Below are 16,997 nucleotides of genomic sequence, written 5' to 3'. Positions count from 1 at the left end.
AACTCTATTATAACTTGAAACTATATCGCGTACACTCATCATCGAAGAAAGGAATCTTGTAAAGTACTTTTGATAACAATTAAATGGCATTGATTCAAAATAAATGAAAGAGCTTGAATTACATGTAATTTGATACTTTTAGCAAATGTTTTTACAACATAATCCGCTTGATTCACTCACGATGTTTATATTTGTTTAAATGCTTTTGGAACATGTATGACGATGGAAGCATGATTTTTCTAGTCACGGGCTTTTAGGTTATCATTGTTAAAATATTTGTAAACTATTGTATTCGTAATCAATTTAAAGCTGCACTTTCACATATTTACCGTGTTGACAACTTTTTTATGGTTTGTCTTGGAATAAGCCAATTTTTGCGTAAATTTCTGCAAACCAGTGTCATAAGACTGCTGACAAAAATCAGATGCTTGATGTTCATGTTTCCGTTCGAAAATTAACGGTTTAAGAAAAATGCATAAAACATATTCTTTTAAGCTAAATATAAAAACAATTGTCAGCAGTCTTATATAACTAGTTTCCATGGATTTTCGCAAAAATTGGCTCGTTCCTAGACAAAACGTAAAAAAGTTGTCAAAACCTTCAATCTGTGAGAGTGTAGCTTTAAAAACCACAAAAATGACACATAAAGCAAAAATGGTACTTGACGAGATGACATTTTTCGAAATTGATGCAACTAAATTTACACAAGCCAATAATTTACTTTAAATAAACTGTTTAATATCACTGGAGGATAATTAAATACTAAACAAATAGAGAGTTAGTAATAGTGGTCATTTATTATCTACTACTGCCATATGTTTTTAGTAGATCTTGAAATCTTAACCGGACCTTAATATTTGGTATACCATGACAACAAACAGTCAAAACAAATCTTAATGTCAAATTATTTCGTGTCTTGGTGAATATCATATCAAGTCCACAGGTGCATTATATGTTAAGTTTCCACATAAAGTGGAAATATGACATATAATCGGATATTTGCCTTTAATAGGTCAAAACGAATGTTTTCGTTGATTGGTTAAGAATACAAATGGTAAATCGTGTGTAGTAAGAACATTTGCAACTAATGGTGTGTAAAACCATTAAATTACATGGCATTTATTGAATAACATGATGTGTTACACGAAGTCAAAGAATGTCGAGAAAGTGGATGAATTTTGTGTATACGTCAAAAACAATCATCACGTGTGAACTTAGTTAAATTCACATACTAAAGGGAATGTGTAGGGCCATCTACAACACCGATGTACATATGTATATAGTATTAACGAAAGCGCTGTCTTTCATGTTTGTGATTTGTTTTCTGTTCTATGTCTTTGGCGTTTACCCTGTGCCATTAAACTGAGTTTATGTATTTACTTTTGAGTACTGAGCTTGTTTCTGTAGTTTTTCATATAAAAAATGAAGGATTTTTGCGAATGTTTAGTTAAAGTTTATTTATAAGATCAAGGGTGACGTACAGGGAGTGAAAGGCAAACATTTGTCGTTATGCAACTTGGAAGTGTTTTACCCTATTTAAATTAAAAAAGCTGTTCTGCTGCACTAGATGCTGCTATTTAATATATACACAAACTTGTACAATAATATTGTATACGTCATAATATATATCTATGACTCAAAATATGCACAGAGTTTACACACTACTATATTTGGAAGTAAAATACAGGACGCAGCTGGCTTGCGATTGGTTTCTTACGACCTTGAGCATTTTAGAATTAAATATCAAACATCTGCTGTTATGGAACGTTTATAAAAAGAACTGCACTCTTATGTTTATGAAAGCGACTGCAGGCCTTGTTTCTTAAATTTTTGTTGTGGTTTTGAGAATGGAATACATTTAACCCCACCTACCAATTGATCTTTTTATCGTCTGTCAGAATTACACAGACCGTAATTACACATTTATTTCCTCCATAATGATATGTAGAGCAAACCTAGCAGTTCATAAATATACAACAAACACGTTACATCATGACAAGATGCAAGTACATAACATTCACACCTATACAATTAAATTTCGAGTATACATATTGGAATGACACGTGAAGTTAAGCCAGTGATATTAATATTCCTTGATATTGGATGGATACCACTTTCTTTCATGTTACAGAAGAGTAATCGATGAAAGATATTAATTGATCGTTATCAAGAGAACTTTGCAAGATCACTTTCTTTAGATAAGTTAAAACAGTTACTAAGGCTCAATTCATTCATTTACAGAGATTTTTAATTCTGATTGATAAGCTGTTACTGTTGATTATAACTTTAAAAACTGGTTAGACTTCATACTTCCAAAGGTCGTTATCAAGAGTACCTTGCAGTATCTCTTTCTTTGTTATTGAATGTACCTTACATAGTTTCATGTTACAGAAGCATCACCTATAAAACAAATTTAATTGATCGTTATCAAAAATACTTTTCAAGATCACTTTCTTTGATATGGAATGTAATTCTTACAGTTTCATGTTACAGAAGGGTTTGCGGTGAACCATATCAAATTTCTGGTTATCAAGTGTGTTTTGGATAAGTAAAATCAGTTACTCAGGCTAAATTCATTTATTTAGAAAGATTTGCAAGGCTGATTGATAAGTTATTTTACAGTTGATTTTAACTTTTATATCTGGTTAGACTGCATACTTCAATGTTTTTAAAATAATTATGTTGTCATGTTTATTCTGTTTGTTATTGTTTTAACCGTTTTATTGCTCCAATAAAGTCCAATGTAGTTCTGACACCGATTTTTCTATTCAAGTTATGTTTTTTTTTCATCGAGTTGTGTGATTTTACTCACATACTTAACACTTTTCAAACAATAATTTGATAGTTGACATAGTATGTGTTCTCCTTCTCGGGTAATTTCATACACAAGCGTTCACGCATTACAGTCACCTAGAGCTGTAAAATATCCATTTTTTTAGGATATGTATTTTTCAGATGTTTCTTACTATAATATATTCTAGTGATGTTAAGTTATCATATTTAAGGTATTGGAACTAATCCTATACGAAGAAAAGGTTAGCAATGATACAGTTCGAAACGAACCTGTCGTTTTAAAAAAGATAAGATAATAACTAAAAACGAATTCAACACATTTAACGGGTGACCAAAAGCAATCTTTGACAAAAGAATATAACACAAAAAATCCAATAACTCTTAGATTAAACTTGGCCGGAAACATTTCACTTACGTTAACGGCACCAAAATGAATAACATCTACAAATCAAAAGGAAATGTTACTATGGGAGACTTGGAATTTGGATGCATCAAATGGAAGCAAAGTTTGCTCTGAAAATATTAGCTCCACTTTCACGGGTATATTTAGTAGTTTAGCAAGTTCTGGAAATGGTAAAATATATAATTCAGGTATGGTAGACAATGTTACTATTGATCAATATTTATGCAAAAAGCTGCAGAAAGACGCTTATTAGCAAAAATTTAAACATAAACCCGGTTTAATGGCACTGGGTAAACGCCAAGGACATAAAACATAAAATCACAAACAAGAAACATAAAAGAACAGCAAAAAACTCCACAAAAAGCACAGTGCATACATACTATATATAAAAAACTAGGTATGTTTATCAAGAATTGTTGGGTACCGCCTTGGAACTGTCAGTAAAATCTAAATTTACTGGGGGTTTATACAAATGTTTGTGCACAAACCTCACTCTTATCCCAACAATCCTTAATAAATATAAAACGCAAAAGTTAAATCTTATCAAAGTATGCATTCACTTGAGGAAACTTATCAATAAAACAAAAACAAAACATACATTGTGACAAATGCTGCTCCATATCTCACAAAGGGACTACGTAACTCCCTTACGAAATCAAACGGTAACATTCCACTTAGATTAGCTTTATCTCAACAGCAACATGAAGGGCTTTTCATTTTTGGGGCATTAGCGGCACCTATACCAGCACCAATATATTCGGTAAATACGCTTCATATAAAAAAAACATTTACTTAAAACAGAGGAGGAAAAGTTAACAAATGAAATAGAATGTATTGAATCACAACTAAATCACAACTATATCACAACTAAATAATAACATCCCTGACGCTATTGATAACCTAACGCAAGCACTAATACAAAAGAAACAATTCCTTGATAAAATCCGAACTAGACATATAAATGGAAATATTTTAAGATCGAAAGCAATGCATGTGAAAATAATGAAAAAAATACCAAATATTTTGCAAGTCTTGAAAAAAATACGCAGAGAAGAAAACTGTATACAAACTAAAAGTAAACAATGAAATGGTGGTAGGGGTTAAAAATACACTACAAGAAGAAGTCAAATTTTACAAGAAACTTTATAGTAAAAGCACAGACCTAGAAGATGACATGAGGAACCTATTTCTTAATTCTGTTAATAATAAGCTTTCTGAAATTGATAGCAACTCATGCGAAGGCCTACTTTCAATACATGAATGCGGAAATGCATTAAAAAACATGAACAATAATAAAAGTCCCGGCTCAGATGGTCTTACTACGGAATTTTATAAAATGTTTTGGTATGACATTAAGAATGCCTTAATTAACTCCTTAAATTGTTCCTTTCATAAAGGTCATTTGACACCGCTCCAAAACCAGGGTATAATTTCCCTAATTCCAAAACCTGACAAAGATTTAGAAAACCTATCAAACTGGAGACAAACAGTTTACTGAACATTGACTACAAAATAGCAACGATAGCTATATCAAATAGAATAAAACAAATTTTGCCAAAAATTATTGACCCTGAGCAAACGGGTTTTATCAAGGGTAGATACATTGGCGAAAAATGTTCGACTTATTATTGAGGTCATGCAATATCTTGAAAAAAAATAATATGCCTGGTCTCTTATTCTTTGCCGACTTTCAAAAAGCTTTTGATAGTATTGATCACTCTTTTATATTCGATAGCCTTAAAACGTTTAACGTTGGCACCAATATCGTACAATGGACTAAACTATTCTATAGAGATATACAAAGTATTATGGTATATATTTGAGTAGATAGCAGAGTATGCGCGTGTAACAGTATAGGAAATAAATTTGATTGACGAGTGCGTGTGAAAATCCCCGGAAATGACATGTCAATGAGTAGGTGGTAGAAGTCAGGAATGTTCTACATATGTAGATGATGAATAAAAACATTTTGTTTGTTTTATAAATATTTGGACACATTTGAAGATAGTTGAGATCGTTTGCCTCTTTTGAGCCAAAGAGACAAAGTTGAAGTAAAATTGGTCTGGAGATGTGGAACTTGTCAAGTGAGCTTGCTCTTAAATCTGGGTACAGTGGGCAAAGGAAAGAAGGGCTATGCGCACTTGAAACATGGACTATCTCCACCATTTCTAGGAAAAAAGTGCTACTTAAGCGAGTTAAATGCATGCGACGCCTTACATTGTGCAAACTCGACTCTCGATATATTTTCGTAATAAACTTGAGCAAAAGTGGTGTTGGTTTTGTTCAGATTGGGTTTGTAAACTGAAATGGGGCTGATCGAGTTTTGTCACCTAGCGCATTTCAAGAAGAGATAGTAGAAGGGAGAAAATAGTTTGACTGTAGCTGAGATCGGCATGGGATGTAGCGGGTGTTTCTCGAGTTAGGAAGATGATAGGTGGTTGTATCTCCAACAAGCAAGGGTATCATTGACATCAAGTGGTTCTGAGTCATCAAAATAATTATCATGTAAAATAGAATGAGCTTGTGTTCGCGTCTTCTGTCCCTTGGCGGTTCTATGGTAGTTCGATGTATATATTCTGTAAAGGTACACTATATGTTGCACCGGATAAAAATATAAAGCTTCTTGCTGAATTTTCTCAAATTCTTATTTTTAAATTGATTCAAAACACATTTGATTGCGAATGATTCAAAATGTTTCATCGTCGACCGTTCTGTAACTTGAACCTTTATGGCGTAAAGTCAATATTAAAGACAGAGCTTATATGATTTGAAATGTGATCCTGAAAGCAAATGTTTATAACATATGATGTGTTTATCTCACTATGTTTAATTCCATTTCAGATATATAAGTCATTATTGCAATCATTTTGTTTTTAGGTCAAAAACCAAAGTCATCCCGTATTTAATATTTTTAATTGGCATATCACAGTGAATGTGTAAAATAATGCGTAAACGCTTGTGTATGAAATGAATTGGGAACACATATTCTCTCAACTCTCAAATTGTTATTCGAAAAATAAATAGTTTATTTACATTTAAAAAATAAAAATGCGTCGAAAACATTTCGAGCACTACATCATCACTCAGAGGTCGAAAGATGTCACGACATTGCATATATGTCGGACAAACAGTTAATATTAGTTGGGAAATTAAAGCTTGAACAAATACCACAACAATCTGTGACAGAACAACACTGGCTTTTATTGCAGCATTAAAGATGTTAAAATGTTAAATACAGTCACTAGCAGAATAATTATGTCAACAGAAACATTTACACGACATTGAAATATAAACTCTTACCATTTTTAAAAAAGATATAAATAACTTTAAAAATGAATCAATCAGTTTTATACATATTCTGTAAATTAGTAAATTGAGCCCGAGCAATTTCGTAGTTTTTCATCCAAAACACACTTGATAATCAAAAATAAATTATGTTTCACCGCCTTCCCTAATGTAACTTGAAACTATATGGCGTACACTTATTATCGAAGAAAGGGATCTTATCAAGTACTCTTGATAACGATTAAATCTGTTTCATCGGTGCCCATCTGTAACTTGAATCTAAGTGGCATAAATTCAATATCAAAGAAAGAGCTTGAATTGCTTGTAATTTGATACCTATAGCAAATGTTTATACAATATAATCAGCTTTATTCACTCACGATTTTAATATTTGTTTAAATGCTTTAGGAACATGTATGACGATGAAAGCATGAATTTTCATAAGTTACGGGCTTTTAATTTTCTCGTTAATCAAATATTTGTAAAACATTGTATTCGTAGTCAATTTAGATACAGCAAATAATAACATAATGGTACTTGACGAGAAGACAGTTTTAGTAAGTGATGCAAATACAGTTACACAACCCAAGAATTTATTTTAAATAAATGATTTTAATAATCGGAGGATAATTAAATACTATAGAAATAGAGAGTTAAAATAGGGGTAAAACGCAGTATGCCTCGAGAGATGAAATGAACGAAGCTTAAGGTCGTGCTGAAGCTGGGCAGGGATGATCAAGTTTGATAAGAAAAAAAAATGTCATAAATAAGGCAACAAGGTAACTAATTAAACTGAGTTTTTTGTGACTGTCTGTTCAGAAAAAAATAGTGCTAGTCCGTGTGAGTTAATATAACCAATTTTAGAAATTGTTTTAGTTCATTCCATAATAGTTGTACCTTTTGGCATTTTCAAAAAAGATTATAATTTGTCTCAGTATTTGACAAAATGCGCACAAACGATAAAACATGAGTAAGTATACACTATACTTTTTTCTACTATTTTGATTTATATGATTTGAAAGTCATTGTACGCTTAATAATTATGTGATGATAGATGTGTCTTTATTGTATTTGGAATGCTGTATATTTTGAACAAAACTAGTTATATTGATTTACATATGTTAGATTGACATAAATGTTTTAAATGAAGCAACAATAGCTACAGGTCCAAGTAGGCAATTCAATCTTAACCAGGTTTAAATATTTCGTATACAATGACAACAAACAGTCAAAATAAATCTTAATATCAAATTCTTTCGTGTCTTGGTCAAGATTGTAAGTCATTACGTGCTTTATAAGTTAAGTTTCCAAACCTATACAAGGCGATGGCATATCAACAAAGATTGGAGCTCAAACTATTCGGTAATACCGTAACATTACTCAACCTTCAGAATTAAATATCAAACATCTGCAGAGATTGAACGTTTATAAAAATACTTGCACCCTTGTTCCGTCTTGTTCTGAACAGTCTAATTGTTTATGAAAGCGGCCGCAGGCCTTGTTTCTTAGATTTTATTTTTGGGTACAGGAATTGAATACATTCAACCCCACCTACCAATCAAGCTGTATATCGTCTGTCATAATTAAGCAGACCGTGTTATAAACGTTATTTGCAATGCATTGCATTTAAAGAAATAATTTCGATGAAAAGAAGCATTTTATTCTAACGTTGAAAATGTGAAAAATCACAAAAAAATAAAATAATACACTATTTGATTTTTATCGTATCTGAATAAGGACGAAATTTGTTCACACGTGAAATAATTTAATTCGGCAGACAGTGCGTAAAACCACACACGAAAGAACCTAACACATTCTGTATTTCAGTGCGAAATATATTTAAAATAATCTCAACAATTGTAGGGAAACCATAGAAAATGGGTTAATGATCGTGTTTTAGGAAAATATTATGTCACATCTTAAACAGTCAACTACAAAAATCTTTAATGAAGCGTCTAAAATGTAAAATTTTTCACATATAGTGTGTAACATCACATCATTCGATGACTAATGGCCAATATCCTTTTGCTTTCCCTGTTTTCATCCTTGATAAACATACGTAGTTTTATATATATATATATATATATATATATATATAGTATGTATGCTCTGTGTCTTTGTGGAGTTTTGTGCTGTTCTCTCATGTTTCTTGTTTGTGACTTTTTGTGTTTGTGTTCTATGTCTTTGGCGTTTACCGAGTGCCATTAAACCGGGTTTATGTTTAAACTTTTTGCTACTGAGCATGTTTCTGTAGTTTTTCACATAAGTAGTCATGTCTAAGGGAAGATATAAAGTGGAATCTTGTGTACTTAGCTAATTCATCGTGTGTAAAAACCAACAAAGAGGTATTAATTGCAGCTCGAAAATTGTGAAACGCAATCACAAACAAGTCGAGTTAAGTTGATTAGTGACATACCGCATGCAAAACTCAAACGGTTTTGCAGAACCTTATAGTTTGCAAAGGGTTTCTACAGAAAAGGAAATATCAGCACATAATATGTGGAAAAAAGGTATTTTAGAACATCAGAAACATATCAAATTCTGTCAACAACTCAGATGTCATATGTATGTTTAAACAAAAAGTCAACATTTGTTAAATAAGTTTATATGGCATGTATTTCTTGTAATACGACAATATTCGGTGACGAAACAGCAAGTTTTTTTTTATTGCAGCAACTAATAATGTGAAAACAATAACAAATATAATGAATTTGTAACAATTATCTAGTTGAGGATGAGTATGAAGAGTTACTCTTATAAACGTTAAAATAAACTAAGTATAAACGACCAGTTAAATTCATCTTCTATATATGAATGATTTTTGGTTGGGCTCATCCAAAACACAATTAATAACAACGACGAACTGTTCTGTTCTGTTTGCATCTATTCTGTAAGCATTGGTATGGAGTATGATTCAAATGTACGAGATGAAGTGTATTCTGGACGTTAAATCAAAATATAACCAAATGTGTGCTGGGTTAAGACTAGGGTTAAGTTTAGGGTTAATGTGTTTGCATAAAAATACCAAAACTATCAAATATCGGGACATTAAACGATTTTATTCACATAATCAAGTTTCACGTATTTCAAGCTCTTTCTTTGATATTTAATGGATACCACTTAGTTTCATGTTACAGAAGAGTGACATATAAAACATAATAAGTTGAGCCGCATCGTGCGATATGGGGCCTTCGGACATAATTATTACAAATGAAATAATCATTAATAAAAAATGCCAAATTAATGGGGTTTTTTCTATGTAAATCGGTTTCTTCCAAACTTCTTTCTTTCTAAGTTTTGTTATTGGTGCATCATTTTCTCGTAAATTTATGACCATGGGTTTACTCATGTTTCCATAGCAACCATGGATTTCGTACCGATATATTCTGACTGGATTAATAGTCTGTGTTTAAAACAGCCAAATACATTAAAAATACAAAAATGATTCAGCATTTATATCTTAACTTATGTTCCTTAAAGATTTTGTGATAAGAAAATATTTGAAATTAGAAGCTAGTTATAATATTGATACGTTATTTTGCACGTCATTTGAATAATGTGCTTTCGTAATGGCGTCATTTGAATGAAGTCAAATTTAGAATTCAAATTGCGCAATACATGGTCCCACTAGTAATCACGTATCTTACGATATTGAAGTGATATCATCATGAATTTTTCTGAATATCTTCCTGAAATAGCATTTCATTCAAATACCTTAAAACATTGTAATGGCAAATGTATGCCCGAAGGCCCAAAATCGTGCGACGCGGCTTATATTTGATAGGTCGATATTAAGATTACTTTGTAAGATATATTTCTTTGTTATTAAATGTACCTTTTATAGTTTCATGTTACAAAAGAGTCACCGATGAAACATATACTTCCACAGGTCGATATTGAGAGTACCTTGCAAGATCTCTTTCTTTGTTATTGAATGTACCTTTTATAGTTTCATGTTACAGAAGAGTCACCGATGAAAAATATTTAATTGATCGTTATCAAGAGAACTTTGCAAAATCACTTTCTTTGATATTGAATGTTTTCTATATAGTTTCACGTTACAGAAGAGTTTGCGGTGAACAATATCTAATTTCTGGTTATCAAGTGTGTTTTGGATCAGTTAGAACAGTTAATCAGACTCAACTTATTCATTTAGAAAGATTTGCAAGGCTGATTGATAAGTGTTTACAGTTGATTATAACTTTTACAACTGGTTAGACTTCATAATTATGTTGACATATTTATTATGTTGGTGATGGTTTTAACCATTTTATTGCTCCAAAAAAGGCCACTGTTGTTCTGACACCGATTATATTTTGAGTTATGCTTTTTAAACATTTTCTTAAGGTATCAAATTTCACGTTATTCAAGCTCTTTCTTCGATATAGAAAGTATACCATATAGTTTCAAGTTACAGAAGGGTCACCGATGAAAAATAATTTAATGATCTTTATCATTAGAAAGAACTCTTTCTTTGATACTGAATGTACGCCATATAGTTTAAAGTTACAGAAGGGTGACCGATCAAACATATGAGGGTAATGTGGATTAATTATACCTGTTGCTCGGGCTTTATTCATTTGCTTGCAGAAGACGTATCTGACTGATTAACGAGTACTTAAAATGGATAATAACTTTTAAATATTGCTACACTTTATACTTCAATGCCTGCAATATTATTCTCTTGACAGATATATACTGTTTGTGATTGCTTTCACTTTTTTCATTACTGTAATAAAAACCCTTTTTTATTTTTGCCACCAAATGTTCTTGTTTTTCAAGCAATACGTGCTTATTCATCTCGTCGTTAATTAACTTTGATCCAAACAATATGCTATTTTCTGACATTTTTTTCATTTGAGATATTTTAAAAGATCTAAGATTGTGATATTTAAAAGACCTTTCATTTTGGCATAGAAATATTTTTTCACCTTTACAAATTGTTCAACATTTTCAATAAAAGTAGTTTATGTGTCTTCATTCAATTGTATTAATTGTGTCTCAAATTAAATTTCTTCACACATTTGAACTTAATATTTGTTAGCTGTCAGATTATTTGTGTCGAATAAATTCATTCACGCTTGGACATCACATAGACCAGTAAACTATCCTATGTTTTTTAGCATTTGTAAAGTTTCAATTTCAATTTTGTGACATTTTTGTAAAAAAAAAATCATACGTTTCGTCCTGCATTATTTTGCGGTTTTACACACTATTTGTGGCAAATGAAGTGTCTGCATAGCTTATATCATGTATCACTAATCTATAATCGACATATAGCAGCTTTATAAAATTTGATTACCAATTTAAGCTATTGAACCAGTGCTAGCATTTGAAGTGACCTAGATGAGGCACATATATGATTTTGTGACATGTATCGCCTTATGTCGACTTCGACACTGTGTTTATTGTGGAGTTTTGTGCTGTTGTTCCATGTTTCTTGTTGGTATTTTTTTTGTTTTTGCGTTCTATGTCTTTGGCGTTTACCCTGTGCCATTAAACGGGTTTATGTTTAAAAATTTGGCTACTGAGCTTGTTTTTGTAGTTTTTCATATAAATCTTATAATAATGTTGATCGATTTGTTTTCTCTTCATTTGAGACCTACGTAGATTTATACTCGTAATGTAAAGGTTAATGAGCTATGTATCCGATTTTTATATGAAAAACTACAGAAATAAGCTCAGTAACTTAGCTAAAATTTAAATTAAAACATACGTTTTAACTTCTGGTCTTGATCTAGACATGAAATAAAAACTTTTTTTAGTATAGTTCGATTCAAATGGCTTACAAAGGGAGGCCATTGAAAGCCCGATTTAGAGAACATATATATATAAATAAAAAAGAATAATAACCACTTGACCTTTTTTATATCAACATTTGTATAAGGCCGGACATAGTTTGGAAACAATAACCATTTATCCAATAGAACATATATAATTTAAAGATACAGAAAGTAATTCCTATAAATGCAAAGCAAGATGCCTCGCAGAACTTGATTGGATTAACCGTTTGCAAACTCCATATCCGCTTGGACTCAATGATAACATTTTAAATGTAGGTAATATATCAAAATGTATTAATATTGATATTTTTTCTATATTTAAAGATAGAAAGCGTAAGACAAGATCACATGGTAAAATAATTAATGCAGCAGCTAGTTGGGCAGAAATATTCAATAAATTGTTTGTATTGATCTACTAGAAAGTCAACCTGCCTTTTGGTTCTTTGCTAAGTCATCAACGAGGAAACTACTCATGACCGTTGCGCTGTTCGAAGCTATCTTGTGAAGGCGGAATTTGCCATTTTTCATGACGTCATCTCTAGTTCTGAACCAAAGGTCTATGGCATCAGCCTGAGTAGGTATTGACTTCTGTCCGTCATCTACAATAAATTTTCAGAGACAAAACTCTTAACATCATAAGACCTACTGGTGGTGATGGCTTATTGCCTAACACATGAACCCATATCCTGTATTCAATCATCTCATTTACAGGACTGTTAACCTTATACGAAAAGAACTTTAAATATTCTCTCTCATCGACCATGAAGCGTTAAAACATCCTCTCGATGTGACGTGTGCGGCTTAAGCTTCTTCCCTGAAACGCAAAACCTTTTGGTCAAGAACATGATGTACCTCCAACCAATCTCTACATATCAACAAAGATATATCCGCATAACCGTCTAGCTCGGGAATGCTGGCGGCAATCTCTTGCAGGTGCGAAAAGTGAGCTGCATTTGTAGGGGTCGGTTTCTCATTAATGTTGTTTTGAATGTCCTTACATTATATGACGGTAGGTAACCGGTAAGAAAACTTGCCATAAATGAACTATACAACGGGATCGTCTGCTCTTTGGCCTCACCGAGTCAACTAATGCCATCTAACCCGAACAATATTTCAAAGTGAAATCGAAACTGTGGCTTTTAACCCAAACCAAAGACAAAAGTTCTGGTCTAATTAAACTAAAAGATTGAAACATACATGAATTGTACAATTCTTGTTGATATAAAAAAATAATTACACCATTTAGTAGAATTTGAACAAAATGTTTGTAATAAATCGATATCAAATATATCAATAGCATTATTGTTTATTCGTTTGATGATTCTAAATTAGCATTGATAATAGGAACATGGTCGACAATTGGAATTAAATATGTCAGTAAATAATATGTCCTTAAAAATGAAACAACAGATAAGTAACATTGCATGTGTAGAAATAACTAGAAGTGTCAGTTCTGTTTAAACTCATACAACTTACAACATACACATAAAAGGTATGTATTCGGAAAACAGCTGTCGTATGTTTTACTGCACAGGATATTACAAAAAGACGAGTCTTGCCTATTGAAATCACACAGAGTTCATAATTATGGTAAATTAATTTTCAAATATTTCATTCACATTGTGTATACATTTTGAGCATAAACATTATTTATTTGAATGGGAAATGAAGACATTTGATATTTGCACAAAACAATAAATATACAGAATAGAGGAGAAAGCTTATACTATGTCTTGCTTCTGTTATTCCGTTAAGCTGATTTTAATGCTGTTTTGTTTTATCGAATATTAACAAAATGAAATACGAAGAATAAAGATGGGGATATGAGGCCAAAAATTGGTAAGGAAGAGGAAGCGAATATATGGGAAAAAATACGGCGAATGAGAAAGGGAAAACGATTTGAGTGGAAGATGTGGACAGATCAGGTCAATGGTGGTTGAAGGCTTGTTCTTATTTATGTAGGGTACCAGAAACGTTTTGGTTGTCGAATATAGTGTTGTACCTGGAACATCATTTAGTTTTAGTCCAGGGAATATAAAAAAAAATGAGGAAAAAAAATGCACAGAATTTGTTTCGGTGGATTTGTGTCAAATCAGGCATCACATTTAACATACTAAAAGTATAGAACAATCACATTGTGCAAAATGTGATTTTTGGGGTAAAATGTTGGAAAAATTAATAAAAGTGAGAATTTCTGGGATTTGGCAATAACTGTGTCCAATTTTGCAATACAATAACCAGAATTACTGTATAAGATAGATATTAATATACAGTTTAATATATCGAAAGTAAAGAAATACCGTATTTTGAGAAAGATGATTTTTCGGGTAAAATGTTTGAAAAATTAAACGAAAATGAGGATTTCTGGAATTTGCCAATAATTTTGTCAATATTCGCAATAAAATTACCAGAATTACTGTATTAAATAGAGATTATACTACTGTAAAACATACTTAAAGTATAGAAACAACGTAATTTTGTGAAAAGTGATTTTTGGGGTAAAATGTTTGGAAAATTAAATGAAAATGGGAATTTCTGGAATTTGCTAATAACTGTATTCAATTTTGCATTGAAATAACCAGAATTACTATGTAATAGATATTTTAATACAATTTAATATACCGAGAATTTAAAAAAACACTGTATTTTGTGAAATATGTTTTTTGGGTAAATTGTTTGAAAAATTAAATGAAAATGAGAATTTCTGGAATTTGCCAATAACTTTGTCAAATATTGCAATAAAATCACCAGAATTATTGTATTTAATAGATATCATATTATATTATAATATACCTAAGTATAGAAGCTATGTAAATTTGTGAAATGTGATTTTTTGGGTAAAATGTTTGGAAAATTAAATGAAAATGAGAATTTCTGGAATTTACCGATTTCTTTGTCAAATTTTGCAATAAAATTATCAGAATTATTGTAATTAATAGATATTATACTACAGTATTACATACCTAAGGTTTAAAACTACGTATTGTGTGAAGTGTGAGTTTTGGTGTAAAATGTTTGAAAAATAAAATAAAAATGAGATTTTCTTGAAGTTGCCAAGAAGTGTGTCATTTGTTGCAATACAATTTTCCATAATTACTGTAATTAATAGCTATTATAGTACAGTACAACAAACCTTAAGTATATAAACATTGTACAGTGAGAAATGAGATTTATGGGGTAAAATGTTTGAGATATTAAATAAAAATGAGAATTTCTGGAATTTTCCAATGATTTAGCCAAATTTTGTTAGAATACTGCCATAATTAATTATTTAATAGGTATTATATTACAGTATAGTAAATCTTAAGTATAGAAACATCTTATTGTGTGAAAGGTGATTTTTGCAGTTAAAAGTTTGAAACATTAGATAAAAATGAAAAATTCTGGATTTTGTCAATAACTTGGTCAAATTTGCAACAAAATTTTCAGAATTACTGTATTTAATAGTTATTATATTCAAGTATAACATACCTGAAGTATGGAAACATCGTGTTGTAAGCAGTGCGATTTTTAGGGTAAAACATTACAGAACATGGACTATTTGGTATCAATCACTTACATGTTCAATTGCCAGATTGAAAAATAATTTACTTTAAAGTATAGAAACAGCTTAAATGGCTGAATATGATGTAAAATATTAACCAAAAAAGAAATGAAAAAAAAAGAAAGAAATGTATTTCTGGTATTTGCCGGAATGTTGATCAACGACATAACAATTTCACACAAAAAAGAGACTATTTAGCAGAACTGACATGAGCTACATTTCGTGGAAAATAACATTGAAAAACTGTATGCTATCAGATCGAACAAGACATGTGGTTTTGAGATACAAAGTTCTGAAAGCATAAACGAGAATGTTGATTTCTAGAATTTGATCACAAACAATGAATACAAGCCCCAAAGAATTAATATGTAACTTTTTATAATTCATGTTTTATACTTAAAGTGAATTTGTAGATATTTTGCAACATATGTATAATTGGTTATTTTTACATTCATTAAACTCTGTTTTTAGTTGATTAGAGTAGCAATGTCAGTGCCTTAATGTAGCATTAGATATGCACAACATTAAACTCGGATGGCATTCCTACAGCATTTGCATGCAGAGCAGGCCTTACACAATCAAATCCAACCTTCTTGCAGGTGCATGTTACTGTATAGGGCAGACAGTTTTACAGGCGCATTGTACAACTTTCATAATATGAGCCTGAACTCGTGCTGTTTCAGTTGTTACTGGATATAGTAGTTTGTTACTCACTACTTCCCAACCCCTTTATACCGGGTTCAAAACAGTGTGTCTTTTCCAGTCCTGACCTTGTAGAAATACTCGCAATCTGTAATACTTAACACTTCATCATCACTTTTGACTCCAGCATTGTCATTCATAAGCACAACGGTGTCTCTTTCTAAACGTGAATTCTTTCATACTGGTAGTTTTGCCAACCACTCTATCTACCACATTTTCACCAATCTGTTTTGCTTTATTAGCATTACCCTCATATGATGCAACACAACTGGTTATACTCTTCGTATCTGCTTCACATAAACTTTCTTGAAATTGCAGTGTAACAAGCTTCTATCTTCGTTTACGTCAGAGCATGTAGGTCGCGACAGAATCCCGACAGCATTTTAAATCTTATTCATACCCTGACCCCTTGTCAAACCTCCAACACTATCAGACTTCACATTAACATCTGCTCAATAACTAAGTCCTCATGATTAATTATCATATA

The sequence above is a fragment of the Mya arenaria genome, chromosome 4 (genome assembly GCF_026914265.1).
Source record: "Mya arenaria isolate MELC-2E11 chromosome 4, ASM2691426v1".
Taxonomy (NCBI): domain Eukaryota; kingdom Metazoa; phylum Mollusca; class Bivalvia; order Myida; family Myidae; genus Mya; species Mya arenaria.
This window is presented reverse-complemented; position numbering follows the sequence as displayed.